This window comes from Salminus brasiliensis, chromosome 4 (assembly GCF_030463535.1).
Source record: "Salminus brasiliensis chromosome 4, fSalBra1.hap2, whole genome shotgun sequence".
Lineage (NCBI taxonomy): Eukaryota > Metazoa > Chordata > Actinopteri > Characiformes > Bryconidae > Salminus > Salminus brasiliensis.
This window is the reverse complement of record NC_132881.1, coordinates 4,493,653-4,508,362: the sequence shown is the minus strand read 5'-3', so window position 1 is coordinate 4,508,362 and position 14,710 is coordinate 4,493,653. Positions and strand designations below refer to the sequence as shown.

Sequence of the window (14,710 nt, the reverse complement as noted above, 5' to 3'; positions counted from 1 at the left end):
GCCGGCGCTGATTCGCCGGGAGGAGATGACCTGCGAAGCCAATGCGCTGTCATTGGCTGGCTGGAGCTGGAGAGTGCCTGATCTGTAATCAGTGTTGACGCTGCTCGCTGCTGCCCTGCAGACGACGGCGTGGGCAGCGCAGCTGATCCTAGATCAGCAATTGAAGGAAATTCAAGGAAACTATTCGGCCTCACGGTTATTAAAGGGCCCATGACGTCAAAAAATATATAAAAAATATATTTATATTAGCATAGTTAAATAACAAGACATAACAGCATTGAGTCATTTAATTTAATTTAATTAATTTAATTAATTAATTTAATTTATTTAATAGTGTAAACAAACCCAACCCTCTGCAGAAAGCTTGTAAACACCCAAAGCTAGCTAGCAAAATGCTAACATGTGAAGCCAGTTTCAGGAGAATATGGTGTTGTTGATACTAGAGAGCAGCTCATCACCTCCAGACTCTACCAGGCCTTGCGAGTTCAGCGGGTATTTATGCTAGGCTAACAGCTAGCTAGCTAACGTTTGCCATCGCTTCCTCTCCTTAAAACAGACTGGCTACCTCAGCTGATCCAAACTGGAGCTCAACGCACACCAGAAGGTAAAGAATATTATTATTATTATTATTATTATTATTATTTTACCTGTAAGACTCTAGAAAGCCAAACCCAGGGAAGCGAGCTGGTACTGTGCTATGCTAAAAGCTAACCTGACTGCGTTCTGTCTGCTAGCTAACAGCACATCACACCGAGAGGACAGGACAAGAGGACAGCAACGCTATCTGGTAAGATATATAGATATTATAAAGATATTATTACAATTTCCCTGTTACAGTGGTAAAAGCTAGGCTAGGCTAAGCCATGAGGCTCCTGTGAGCCGTTGCAGTGCCGTAAACCAGTCCCATAGTCCGCCATAGGGCAAAAGAACCAACCTTGACTAACTGAATTGTAACTAAGGCACCTTTTAACAAACTCGCTCTGCCGTTAATATTTATATATATAAATAAACAAACACTGCGAATATATATATATATATATATATTCGCAGTGTTTGTTTTACGATTCATTGTCATTGTTTTGGGATATCCTACAATCTCCCATCTCCATGCTTTATGGGCGGATCTTCGCTTAGTATTTCGTAGTGTTTGTTTACGACTTATTGACGTTGTTTTGGGATATCCTACAATCTTTTATCTCCATGCTTCGTTGGCGGATCTTCGCTTAGTATTTCGTAGTGTTTGTTTACGACTTATTGACGTTGTTTCGGTATCTCCTACGATCTTTTATCTCCATGCTTCGTTGATGGATCTTCCCTTGGTATCTTGCAGTTTCGGCAACTACTCAATGTCGTTGTTTTGGGATATCTTACAATCTCCCATCTCCATGCTTCGTTGATGGATCTTCGCTTAGTATTTCGTAGTGTTTGTTTACGACTTATTGACGTCGTTTCGGTATCTCCTACGATCTTTTATCTCCATGCTTCGTTGGCGGATCTTCCCTTGGTATCTTGCAGTTTCGGCAACAACTCAATGTCGTTGTTTTGGGATATCTTACAATCTCCCATCTCCATGCTTCATTGGCGGCTCTTCGCTTGGTATTTCGCAGTGTCTGTGGACGACTCATTGTCATTGTTTTGGGATATCCTACGATCTCCCATCTCCATGCTTCGTTGACGGATCTTCCGACAACCACTCGAATGGAGGGAAGCTGTATTTACTAGCTAACTATCTGTTATCTACAACCTTCCTATGAGCACTTCGACACAGCATTAGCTTAGCTTAACCTAAAAGCTACTGTGGGAAAAACAGGTGGAAAGCGGTGAAAACCCACTTGTCCATGATATGGTTCCTTAAATGAATCAAAATAAAGGAAATATTCAATTGCTAGTTAATGGCTTTTATATAAAAAGCAGTGTTTTGTAATTACCATCCATTACAAAACACATTAAACATATCTGTTGAGGAATATCGTGACATGATAGACTATGATTGCCTGCAAAATCATGAATCTAAATAAAAGCATGTTAAAAGCTTATGCTATCACCTGACTTTGACGACTATAACCTACATTTCTTTTCGCTCCCGCTTCTGCTTTTTCTTGGTAGAAGCATGAGGCTGCATTTTTCCATTCATTCATAGCAGAAATAAACGAACAACAGCTCAGCTTCAGTGTTTGTTCGGCAGTTGATAATTAAGCGCCCACACCCTCCCCTCCAACCACCCAACCGCCCCCCAAACACCCCCACCCTTTTGCAAAATGATTGGTTCAATTTATTCAAACAGCTGAGGGCGTCACCTTATCGCTCACGTGATTAGTATGCAAATGTGGCGTAGCCTGTGGCGGCAAACCCTGCTGCTTAACATGCTCATTTAGATCCACTACCTTCAGTGCGCTTTAGTGTTTATGTGCTTAAATGGTCCGACTGCAAATGCTATTTACTTCTGCCGCTTGGCTTGCGCTGATGCACAGGAAAATGCTCGCGTTCATTGTCTTAATTGCCTGAAAAATGCCTAAGGTTGTCACGTTTTAATTGGACTGAACAATACATATAGTTTAGATTACAATACACGCATATATGCATGTATTCTAATATAAACCCTTTATGCGAATGTACATAGCAGGTATTTAAGGCAAGTATCACAGCTTGTACTTCTGCACTGCGTCTATTCACAGTTTTTCAATGATGTTTAGGTCGGGGGAGTGTAAGGCCATGGGCATAAGGGCATAAGGATCTTTATCCTGCTGTAGAAGCCTTATATTTTTCATTTTTGTTATTTTTTTATACAAATGTTTGGTGTTTGCTTCCACCTGTGCCACTGGCTGCAACACAAGCCCAAAGCACAATCAATCCACCCCTGTGCTTCACAGTTGGAGAGGTGTTCTTTTCATGAAATTCAGCACCGTTTTCTCCAAACCTACCTCTGCTCATTGCCGTAACTGAGCTCTACTTTAACTTCATCGGTGCCCTGCAATGGAATTTTTTAATAATGAGAGATCATGGTATATGGAAGTGATAATCCGAGAACCTCAAACACCCTTTTTTCAGAGGGAAATACAGTGGTACGAAAGCAGAGCTGTAAAACAGGCCAAAACCAAAACCCTGAAAACCCAAAACTGTCTTGACTTGTGATATTTACACCCCACAATTTTACGAGCCCTAGGCTTGTTTAAACATTCTTATGAAAACCACTAATTCTGAATTTCGTGGTGAAGAATTTTTTTTCCGATGAAGGTCGTATTAGTGCAGGAGTCGCTGCACAGTAGAACAGTGCACCACCACTCCACAGTCTGCTAAATCCAAGGTCTTCTGCACTTTTGCAGTCAAGCAGGGGTCTTGATTTACCACTCTAGCAATCTTATGAGCAGTTGTCTTGAATTTGATGCTGTATAATTGTATTGTTATAATGTACAGTATAATTATAATGATAATAATACGTGAATTTGCTGAATGCTAAAATGTTGAAGTGAACATTTAATCTCCTTAACGTCATGACCTTTGCAGATTAGTTCATCTTCCACTCACTGACCTATTCACAGTAACAGGATGTTTGACCAGGGGTGCACTTTATATAGGCTGTTTTTACATCTTAGCCTTTTTCATCTATTATTATTAGTTATTATTTGTCTGTTATTCTCTGTGTTTGTGGGTGCCTAATTCTAGCAGCCCAATGTAGAATTGGCTATTATTGGAAACAGTGGCCTATGTACAGTATATAAACACTAGGGGTTGTGAGAATGTGCAATAGCATAGGGACTATATTAGCTTGTATGTACAATATATATATATATCTCTCTATCTAAATGCACATAGCAGATATCTGCATATATTGGTAGCATCTGTACGACCATTCACACGGTTACCTGCTGTTAGGCTTATGTTCATGTTGTATATATGGTAGTCCCTCATTTTGCAGATGCACACTACGCATAGTTCAGTACTGGAGCACTAATACCGTTTGCACTTTTACAGTAAAAGTTAAATCTGTCGGTTCTTTTCAGACCTTTTGTCGAGTCCAAATTGAATGACCAGAACTGAAAGTCCCAGAAGTCCCGGCCTAGGCCCAGAGGAGTCCTCCAACTTTGCCTGACCTTGTGTGAGCTTATGTAAATTTCACCCGTCTAAAGATCAATTTCATCTACAATGGCCCGACCTAAACTGCATTTGATGCGCTTAAGTCACCCGGATATATTAAAAAATGTCAGCGGGATTGTTGCGCCACGTCCCCTGCACTGCAAACCGATAGCCCGCTGCTTCCCCTTATGCCTAATACCAATTTAATTACATATGTGACAACTGAATGGCAGCATGAACTTTTTAAGGTAATTTGGTGACCCAGTGTCATTGGTCATGCTACATCAAGCCCCGCGCCCCTTTTTACGGCCACTTCTAAATTATTTTTCTTATTGATTACCAGACATTGTGTTCCTATTTCACAGTTGAATTATTGTTGTCTCGCGGTGGCACTTTTTCCTTTGGCTCGGGCTCCAGTTCATTATTTCTGTCATTTCTTGGTAATTTCGAGTTGGCTGTTTAAAACTTGGAGCCCCCTTATTAAGTTTTGGCTGTGGCGGATAAGAGGCAGTAAGTGCGGCGAGATAAACTAATCATCTTAAACCCCTAATTATTAGTATCTTAGTGTGACAGGCTGGGTTTCGCCAGCCAGCCGAGCTGAGCCTCAAATGAGAAAAAGCACATCTGAGGAAATGGTAATAATTTTAAGTCATCTGGATCTGGCTCGGGGTGGCGGAATTCATTAGAGCAGATTAGCTGAGTGTGTACAAAGTAAATGAGATATCTAATAGCCAACTCGGAGGTCCGCGGACTCCTCATTTAGCTCGGAAAATGATGAATCGCCTTGCCGCGCCGACTGCGCACGGGTCGGCCTATCTGACCGACCCTGCGCTCGCCAGGTCGTACGCCCGGCCTCTTGTTGTTCCTATTTGTTTAAGAACCCTTGACCCTTGCCCCTTTGCACGTAGGAGCTCCAATCTGATCCAGGCGGGACAACGCCTGGATCAGATTGTTCATCACCAGTCCGACGTGGTGGGAGAGGGGGGTGTTGGGTGCGGGGGCAGCCGGCTGAATTGTTTTTGAGGGGGGCGCGAAAGAAGCTAATTATGAGTGTAAGGAGAAGGTTGGGGGAAAGAATAATAAGATTACAAAGAATAATTTGCAGATATAATTACACCAAAATTGGGTACACACAATCGTCAAATACATGTATTGCTTGACCTGGGTGAGCGAGTGAAATAAATCCTCCTTCTATAGCCTTTGTTAATTTGTTTTTATCATCTCCAAGTGGTGTTTGTGCAGGCAGCGCAATTTGCATGTGTAATTCCACTGTGCAAATTGACAACAAGTAGATAATTCTGGGGGAAATAGGCTAGTCGCAATGCCCCAGCTATCTTCCAGAGCCTATTCATTTTGAGGAACTGCTGAGGCATGAAACTCATACATCAACTATTTCCTGACAACGCTCAGACTTATTGTCCCCTAAAATGTCATTACAGCCATTATTTATGGAGCTAATTCATTTATTAAACCATATTTACTCTGACAGAATGTCACATTGTAGCCCGTCGTCCGCGCCCGCCGTCTTTAATGATGATTTTAGGCAGATTTGTTCTCTCTCTGACGCTCTTTAAGCTAAGGGAAACAAAGGCTTAAATGGCTTTGGATTAACCTTGGGCCGCAGCCTCACACCAGCAAGGCTGTTAATGGGTGTGCTGCTAACATCCTTAGCAACGGAACCACTAGCACCCCCTGGTATAATTGCATTGTTTTCTTAATGGTCGTGTTGCTAACTTTTGAGTACACAACGGATAAGTGTTAGCAAATGAATCACTAACAGCCTCTGGAATAATGGGTGTGTTGCTAACTTTGAATTCATACTGGAATTGTGTTCGAAATTGGACCGCTAGCGTCCCGAGAGCGACACAGTGTTGCTAACTGTTGGGTTTCTAACTTTGTCAGTACATACTGGATGAGGGTTCGAAAATTAAAGTTTCTATAATGTTGCTAACTGTTGGGTTTCTAACTTTGTCAGTACATACTGGATGAGGGTTCGAAAATGGAAGTTTCTATAATGTTGCTAACTGTTGGGTTTCTAACTTTGTCAGTACATACTGGATGAGGGTTCGAAAATGGAAGTTTCTATAATGTTGCTAACTGTTGGGTTTCTGACATTAATTCAGTACATACTGGATGAGGGTTCGAAAATTAAAGTTTCTATAATGTTGCTAACTGTTGGGTTTCTGACATTAATTCAGTACATACTGGATGAGGGTTCGAAAATTAAAGTTTCTATAATGTTGCTAACTGTTGGGTTTCTGACATTAATTCAGTACATACTGGATGAGGGTTAGAAAGTGGAAGTTTCTATAATGTTGCTAACTGTTGGGTTTCTGACATTAATTCAGTACATACTGGATGAGGGTTCGAAAATTAAAGTTTCTATAATGTTGCTAACTGTTGGGTTTCTGACATTAATTCAGTACATACTGGATGAGGGTTCGAAAATTAAAGTTTCTATAATGTTGCTAAATGTTGGGTTTCTGACATTAATTCAGTACATACTGGATGAGGGTTAGAAAGTGGAAGTTTCTATAATGTTGCTAACTGTTGGGTTTCTGACATTAATTCAGTACATACTGGATGAGGGTTCGAAAATTAAAGTTTCTATAATGTTGCTAACTGTTGGTTTCTGACATTAATTCAGTACATACTGGATGAGGGTTCGAAAATGGAAGTTTCTATAATGTTGCTAAATGTTGGGTTTCTGACATTAATTCAGTACATACTGGATGAGGATTCGAAAATGGAAGTTTCTATAATGTTGCTAACTGTTGGGTTTCTGACTTTGTCAGTACATACTGGATGAGGGTTTGAAAATTAAAGTTTCTATAATGTTGCTAACTGTTGGGTTTCTGACATTAATTCAGTAGATACTGGATGAGGGTTCGAAAATTGGAAGTTTCTATAATGTTGCTAAATGTTGGGTTTCTGACTTTGTCAGTACATACTGGATGAGGGTTCGAAAATTAAAGTTTCTATAATGTTGCTAACTGTTGGGTTTCTGACATTAATTCAGTACATACTGGATGAGGGTTCGAAAATTAAAGTTTCTATAATGTTGCTAACTGTTGGGTTTCTGACATTAATTCAGTACATACTGGATGAGGGTTCGAAAATTAAAGTTTCTATAATGTTGCTAAATGTTGGGTTTCTGACATTAATTCAGTACATACTGGATGAGGGTTAGAAAGTGGAAGTTTCTATAATGTTGCTAACTGTTGGGTTTCTGACATTAATTCAGTACATACTGGATGAGGGTTCGAAAATTAAAGTTTCTATAATGTTGCTAACTGTTGGTTTCTGACATTAATTCAGTACATACTGGATGAGGGTTCGAAAATGGAAGTTTCTATAATGTTGCTAAATGTTGGGTTTCTGACATTAATTCAGTACATACTGGATGAGGATTCGAAAATGGAAGTTTCTATAATGTTGCTAACTGTTGGGTTTCTGACTTTGTCAGTACATACTGGATGAGGGTTTGAAAATTAAAGTTTCTATAATGTTGCTAACTGTTGGGTTTCTGACATTAATTCAGTAGATACTGGATGAGGGTTCGAAAATTGGAAGTTTCTATAATGTTGCTAAATGTTGGGTTTCTGACTTTGTCAGTACATACTGGATGAGGGTTCGAAAATTAAAGTTTCTATAATGTTGCTAACTGTTGGGTTTCTGACATTAATTCAGTACATACTGAATGAGGGTTCGAAAGTGGAAGTTTCTATAATGTTGCTAACTGTTGGGTTTCTGACATTAATTCAGTACATACTGAATGAGGGTTCGAAAGTGGAAGTTTCTATAATGTTGCTAACTGTTGGGTTTCTGACATTAATTCAGTACATACTGAATGAGGGTTCGAAAGTGGAAGTTTCTATAATGTTACTAACTGTTGGGTTTCTGACTTTGTCAGTACATACTGGATGAGGGTTCGAAAATTAAAGTTTCTATAATGTTGCTAACTGTTGGTTTCTGACATTAATTCAGTACATACTGGATGTGTGTTAACATTCCTCGGAAAAATTCAATGTTTTTAATGTGTGATAAAATAAACAGAAACATACTAAAAACACTGAAATACATACTGAAAGTGTTTGAGCAACTGAATCACCAGCATCTCCAACTGTTGAGTTTCTAACTTTTAGTACATACTGGATGTTTGTTTGCATCACAGGCATAATACAGTGTTGTGGGTGTGCTGCTATATGTCAGTACATACTGGATGAGGGTATGAAAATGGGACACAAGTTTCTACAATGTTGCTAACTGTTGCGCTTCTGATATTCAGTACATACTGGATGTGTGTTAGCATACCCTGGAATAATGGAATGTTTTTCATGTGTGTTGAAAACGTTGCATACATACTGAAAGTTATACTGAAAGAATACATACCGACTAATGGCCTTCTAACCCTAGCCCCTGAAGTAGATATTATATATCTTTGAATATGTTAAGGCCTTTGAGGAGACACCTCACTTAACTGCTTATATGTGGGCATGTCCTGCTGGAAAAGGCCTCACCATTAACCCAGTACAGCTCCAGCAAAGGCTCCATGCAGCCGCTCTCCCATTATACACCTTCTCATTCTCCAGCTTACGTATTCCTCCAGCACGAGGGCGCTGAGTTGTGGATCTGCTGGTGGAGCGCGGCACTGAACGTGACAGTGTGGCTAATTTGTAATTGTGCGAGAGGAGGCATCTCATGGGGGGTCATACATTTTAATGGCACATGTTCTCACTGGATAATTCCATCACGCCACTTTCAACTATTTATTTGGCGGACTCACCTGTCAGCCAGGACTACTTATCGTGGCAGTAATGTGAAGCCGTTTTTGAGCCATTATACTTTAATGGTTTGCCAGCATGACGTTTTAATTCATACATGCTGTTTGAAGTCAACTAGCACCGTTATTAGGATAAGCAGGGGAGGCGTTAGAAGTTGAGGGTACGGGCAAACTAGCACTGACATTCAATGATAAAAAGACACTGAGGATGATTTTATGGGCAAAAATAAGTCTACTCTGTATATTCCACCATGCCATTAGGCATTTATTCCCATTAGTATGTTTGTTTATCCAATATACATCATATTCCGACTTAGAATACATACCGGAAATGTGCCCGCAGAGGAACCATTAACACCTCTGGAAAAATATATATATTTTCAATACATACTGGATGAGGGTTAGGAAATGGAACACATGTTGTCACATGAATAATACATTATAGGTAATGCTAAAGCTAGTGAGGCTCAACACATACCGGAAGTGTGTTAGTAGTAGAACCATTAGCATGCTTGGGATAATACAATATTTTCAATACATACTGGGTGACGGTTAGGAAAAGGAACACATGTTGTCAAGGAATAATACATTATAGGTAATGCTAAAGCTAGAAGAAGGCTCAACACATACCGGAAGTGTGTTAGTAGTAGAACCATTAGCATGCTTAGGATAATACAATATTTTCAGTACATACTGGATGAAGGTTAGGAAATGGAACACGTTATAATACAGGAATAATACATTATAGGTAATGCTAAAGCTAGTAAGGCTCAACACATACCGGAAGTGTGTTAGTAATAGAACCATTAGCATGCTTGGGATAATACAATATTGAAGTAATACAATGTTGTGGTGCTAAATTCAAATACATCCTGGATGAAGGTTAGCAAGGAATAGGCAAACTAACAATTCAGAGATACAATTCAGTAACTCTCAATACATACTGGAATGTGTTAGCAACCGAACTACTAGCATCTCCTAGGATAATACAGCATTGGTAAAGGTTGAGTAGCTGCAATCTAATACATCCTGAATAAGGTAAGAGGTTCAGCAAGTGGAAAATAATAATGCAGTGTTAGTCATAGAAGAGCTAGCAACAGTCAATACATACTGGAAATGTGTAAGCAACAAAACCACTAACATCCCCGGGCTAATGCAGCATTGATAATGGTTGACTAGCTAAATTCCTCATCATCAAGAAGGTTCAAAGACGATTAGCAAGTGGAAAACTAATAATCCATTATTAGTCATGGGAGAGCTAGTAACCCTCAATACATACTGGAAAGCATCCTCCGGGAATAATGCAGTGTTCATAATAGCTAAGATGTTAAATTCCAATACATCCTGGATGAAAGTAAGAGGGTTAGCAATTGAAAAACTAATAATACAGTGTTAGTAATGGGAGAGGTGTTTACCATTAATACATACTGGAAATGCAACAAAACCACTAGCATCTCAGTAACGTTCCCTTGAATAATGCTCTGTTGATAATGAGTGGGTTTCCAAACACTGAATACAACTGGGAGGGTGTTAGCAATTGAACAACTAGCTGGAAAAATGAGTCAGTATCTAACATTGAATACATACTGGATTTAATTACAATAAACTTCTATTCTATATGAGATATTTTTTACTACTCAGTAATTACCAGACTCAATATTGCACTCTCATAGCAACATAAATTACATATTAGTTCCATAGTAATTACTGAATAATTCATACTGATTATGGAGTAGTTACATTTTAGGGTGTCAAAATTCCAGATGATATAACTGAAAATTATAATTACTGAATAATTCATACTGCTTATGGAGTAGTTAAATTTTAGGGTGTCAAAATTCCAGATGATATAACTGAAAATTATAATTACCGAATAATTCATACTGGTCATGCTGGAGAAATACATATTTTAACATAATAGGAAGCCTGAAACTTTGGATGTTAATGATGTTTAAGAGACAATTCATTCAAATCTAACACAAATGTTGAAAATCGCAATTACTGAATAATTCATACTGGAGTAACATGTTGAATAACAGAATACGAAGCTTAAAATGATGGAAGTTAATGATGTTTAAGAGACAATTCATTCATATGTAACCACTGATTTTCACAAATTTAAAAAATTGCAATTACGAGTTAATTAACTCTAACTAATTCATACTGGTTAGTGAGAAACGTATCTAACAACAGGATAAGAGTAAAAGCCTGATGTTTAGACGTTTAATGTAATAGAGTACATTTATTCAAATCTGCCCGCTGATTTACAGCAGCTGTACTTTCATGTAAAGAGGAAATCTAGCCATGTTTTTCCAAAATGGGACAAATCTCTGTTCAAGTAAAACGCAAACAAGGCCAAGAATTAGGAGAGAGGGGAAAAGGGAGTGTGAGCAAGAGCGAGAGAGAGAGAGAGAGAGAGAGAGAGAGAGAGAGAGAGGTAAATTTGAGACACTCCATTGAACAGCAATAAGCTTTGTAGGCTTAGCAAGCATAAACACATTAAACAGATGAGATTCATCAGCACTCTAGTGTCAAATCCACAGTGCCCATGGGCAAATCTCAACAACAGCTCATGCCAGACGCTCAGCAGCCCGCACCCGCACAAATCTGCAGCACACTCCCTCTAAACGCTGCTTTGTTTCTCAGGCCGTCATTACGCACCCGCAGCGCTCATCACACTTACCTTTTAGAGAACGAGCATCACAACACACATACAAACATCCACCCAGGCCTTCACTGACCTGATTCTTCTCCCAGGCCTGACAGGACCACATGTGTAGAACATCCTGCTTCCACCCACAGGAGGAAATCTGTAGGAAACCTCAACACTGAGCCTTTATTAGTGAGCACACCTACCTTGTATGTTCACTCACTGGCCACTTTATTAGAAACACCTACCTTGTATGTCCACTCGCTGGCCACTTTATTAGAAACACCTACCTTGTATGTCCACTCGCTGGCCACTTTATTAGAAACACCCACCTTGTATGTTCACTCGCTGGCCACTTTATTAGAAACACCTACCTTGTACTTCCACTCGCTGGCCACTTTATTAGAAACACCTACCTTGTATGTTCACTCGCTGGCCACTTTATTAGAAACACCTACCTTGTATGTTCACTCGCTGGCCACTTTATTAGAAACACCTACCTTGTATGTTCACTCGCTGGCCACTTTATTAGAAACACCTACCTTGTATGTTCACTCGCTGGCCACTTTATTAGAAACACCTACCTTGTATGTTCACTCGCTGGCCACTTTATTAGAAACACCTACCTTGTATGTTCACTCACTGGCCACTTTATTAGAAATACCTACCCTGTTCTCCCATTGACTGGCCACTTTATTAGAAACACTTACCATGTATATTCACTCGCTGGTCACTTTATTAGAAACATGTGAAAGTAGAAGGTTGGGGTTTCTAATAAAGTGGCCAGTGTATGAAAGTAGACGGTAGGTGTTTCTAATAAAGTGGCCAGTGTATGAAAGTAGACGGTAGATGTTTCTAATAAAGTGGCCAGTGTTTGTTAGCAGAAAGGTGGGTGTTTCTAATAAAGTGGCCAGTGTTTGTTAGCAGAAAGGTGGGTGTTTCTAATAAAGTGGCCAGTGTTTGTTAGCAGAGAGGTGGGTGTTTCTAATAAAGTGGCCAGTGTTTGTTAGCAGAGAGGTGGGTGTTTCTAATAAAGTGGCCAGTGTTTGTTAGCAGAAAGGTGGGTGTTTCTAATAAAGTGGCCAGTGTTCGTTAGCAGAAAGCGTGCAGTGTCGCTGGGCGCTGTCCGGCCAGATACAGTGCGTGTACAGTATACAGTGCATTGAAGTACATCCTGTGTGGGCCTTGTGCTTCGCTATCGTCGGCGTGTAAGTGGTCTAATCGCAGACCACCACAGCTGGATCACATTCTGATAAAATCATACATTTAAATTGAAACATTTCTTCTCTGTCTGTGGAGCGGGAGCCTCCCGCCAATTATCTGTTTTCTGTTTCTTTATGCGGACCGCGTTCATCTCTCGCCCGTCGGAAACCCTCTCGTAGATTAGTGTGAAATTTCTGCGCTCGGGCCTCGAATCTGCCTTCCACGCTCCGATCAGACGGGAGCAGATTTAATCGGAGCGAGGAAAGGCGGCATGGCCGCCGGAAAGGGGCTGCCCGGATGAGACTCCACTTACATGCCTGATTTTAAACCAGGTGATAGGAGGTGGCCATTCTTTCAGCTCTTTCTTCCCCGCTTTCTTTCTTCACACCATTCCGGCTTTCCCTTCATATGAAAAATCTGAAATATTAATTCCAGACCCCCGCACACACTCTTCCTTCATGGCTGCCAAATCAAAATAGGGGCAGGAGGGAGATATGTATCATTAAAGATGAAAGCAGATCGCAAATTGAATTGGCCTCCAAGACTTGTTAGTATATATTGTGGCGAATTTTGCAACCGACCGTCCCGAGACTTTAAAAGGAGTTTAAAAGAAAGAGGGGAAAAAAACGATTAATTCCGAGCCGCTATCGTTTTCACAGGAACGACGAGTCGCGGTTTTCTTTTTTCCTTTTTTTTCGCCGCTAATTTGTGAGCATGGCCCTGTAATCATTCCATTACCTTCTCTGACATAAAATAATGCCTTTGAATAATGGGAAATATTACCTGATGAATTCATTTAGCAGATAAGATCGGGGGTAAGAGGCTTAAATGCCATCTTAAATTACATGCAGGAGAAAAAAAAGGGATAAAAAAAACTTTCAGCTGGTCTCATTTGCATGTAGCCGGCGCTGGGTTCTCCTCCTGCCCCGCACACCTCCTCCGAAACCTAATGGCCAAATATTTGTAGTGGGCCACAAAGCACCACCACTACCAGATGCTATAGAAAGTAAACACGCCGCTAAAATGTGCACGACTCTGCTGAGACGGCTCCTTCGCTGTATCCCGAGGTCACGTCGGTGGTAATTGTCCCTCCCGAGCTCCATTATACTGCAGAACCTTAATGAAGTGGGGGTCAGTGGTCAATGGAGGTGGAATGAAGCTGCAGCTAATATATTGTCACTGTCACGCAAAAACCTCGTGTCTTCAGTTTTGGCTGTAGTTCTTTGCATTGAGTTCAAATTTCATGATGAATGGACCAATAGAAGAATACAAACAAGACACCCATGTTCACCAGTAGTGTCGGACACCGATGAAATTCGGCCTCCGCCTTTATTTAACCTATACGTGCAGTGAACACACACACACACACACACACACACACACACACACACACACACACACATGCAAAGTCAATGGTGCAACTGTGGAAGCTTGTTACGCCCGGGTGTCAAACCCACAACCCAGTGCTTTAACAGCTGAGCCCTTACTGCCCCACCTGCTGAGCCACTTCTGTAAAATTACTTAATTAATTAATTACTAAAATGAATAAATATGGACTTCTATTTCCTTCTTATGTAAAGCGGCCGTTTGTAAATACAATCTCTACTGGCTAAATATTCCTAATTATTTCCTAATATTTTTAACATTTACTCCATAGAATTTAACACAACATGGCTTTACTGGCCTCCAGTGGTCCAGCAGACTGAGGTGCTGAATGCCAGGTCATGCTGCCTGCCATCAGCAGCCTGAGCCTGAGAGAGCACATATCACACATGGCTTATCGACCGCATCTGGGGTCAGTGATGTAGGATTGTAATGTGTGATGTAATGTAATGTAGCCTTTTCGCTGAGGGAATAAAATAATAATCACTTTATTAATAATTAATTACTCCAATTACTCCTTTATTAAAAATGAATTACTCCAAAAATCCCTTTATTTTCAGTATCAGTTTCTATAATCAGACTTTTTGGACTGACTGATTTAGTTTAGTCGAGACTTT

General features: G+C 40.2%; 1 protein-coding gene across 4 annotated transcripts in view; it reads left to right on the top strand.

The window, feature by feature from the left end:
- Positions 1 to 104: 104 nt before the first annotated feature.
- LOC140554406 (E3 ubiquitin-protein ligase TRIM21) overlaps positions 105 to 14,710 on the top strand; it is a 58,938-nt gene continuing 44,332 nt past the window's right edge. For all 4 annotated transcript variants that reach the window (XM_072677366.1, XM_072677364.1, XM_072677363.1 and 1 more), the window contains exons 1-2: positions 105 to 604; positions 735 to 787. The gene's annotated coding sequence lies outside the window, so the exon portion shown is untranslated. The remainder of the gene's footprint in view (positions 605 to 734; positions 788 to 14,710) is intronic.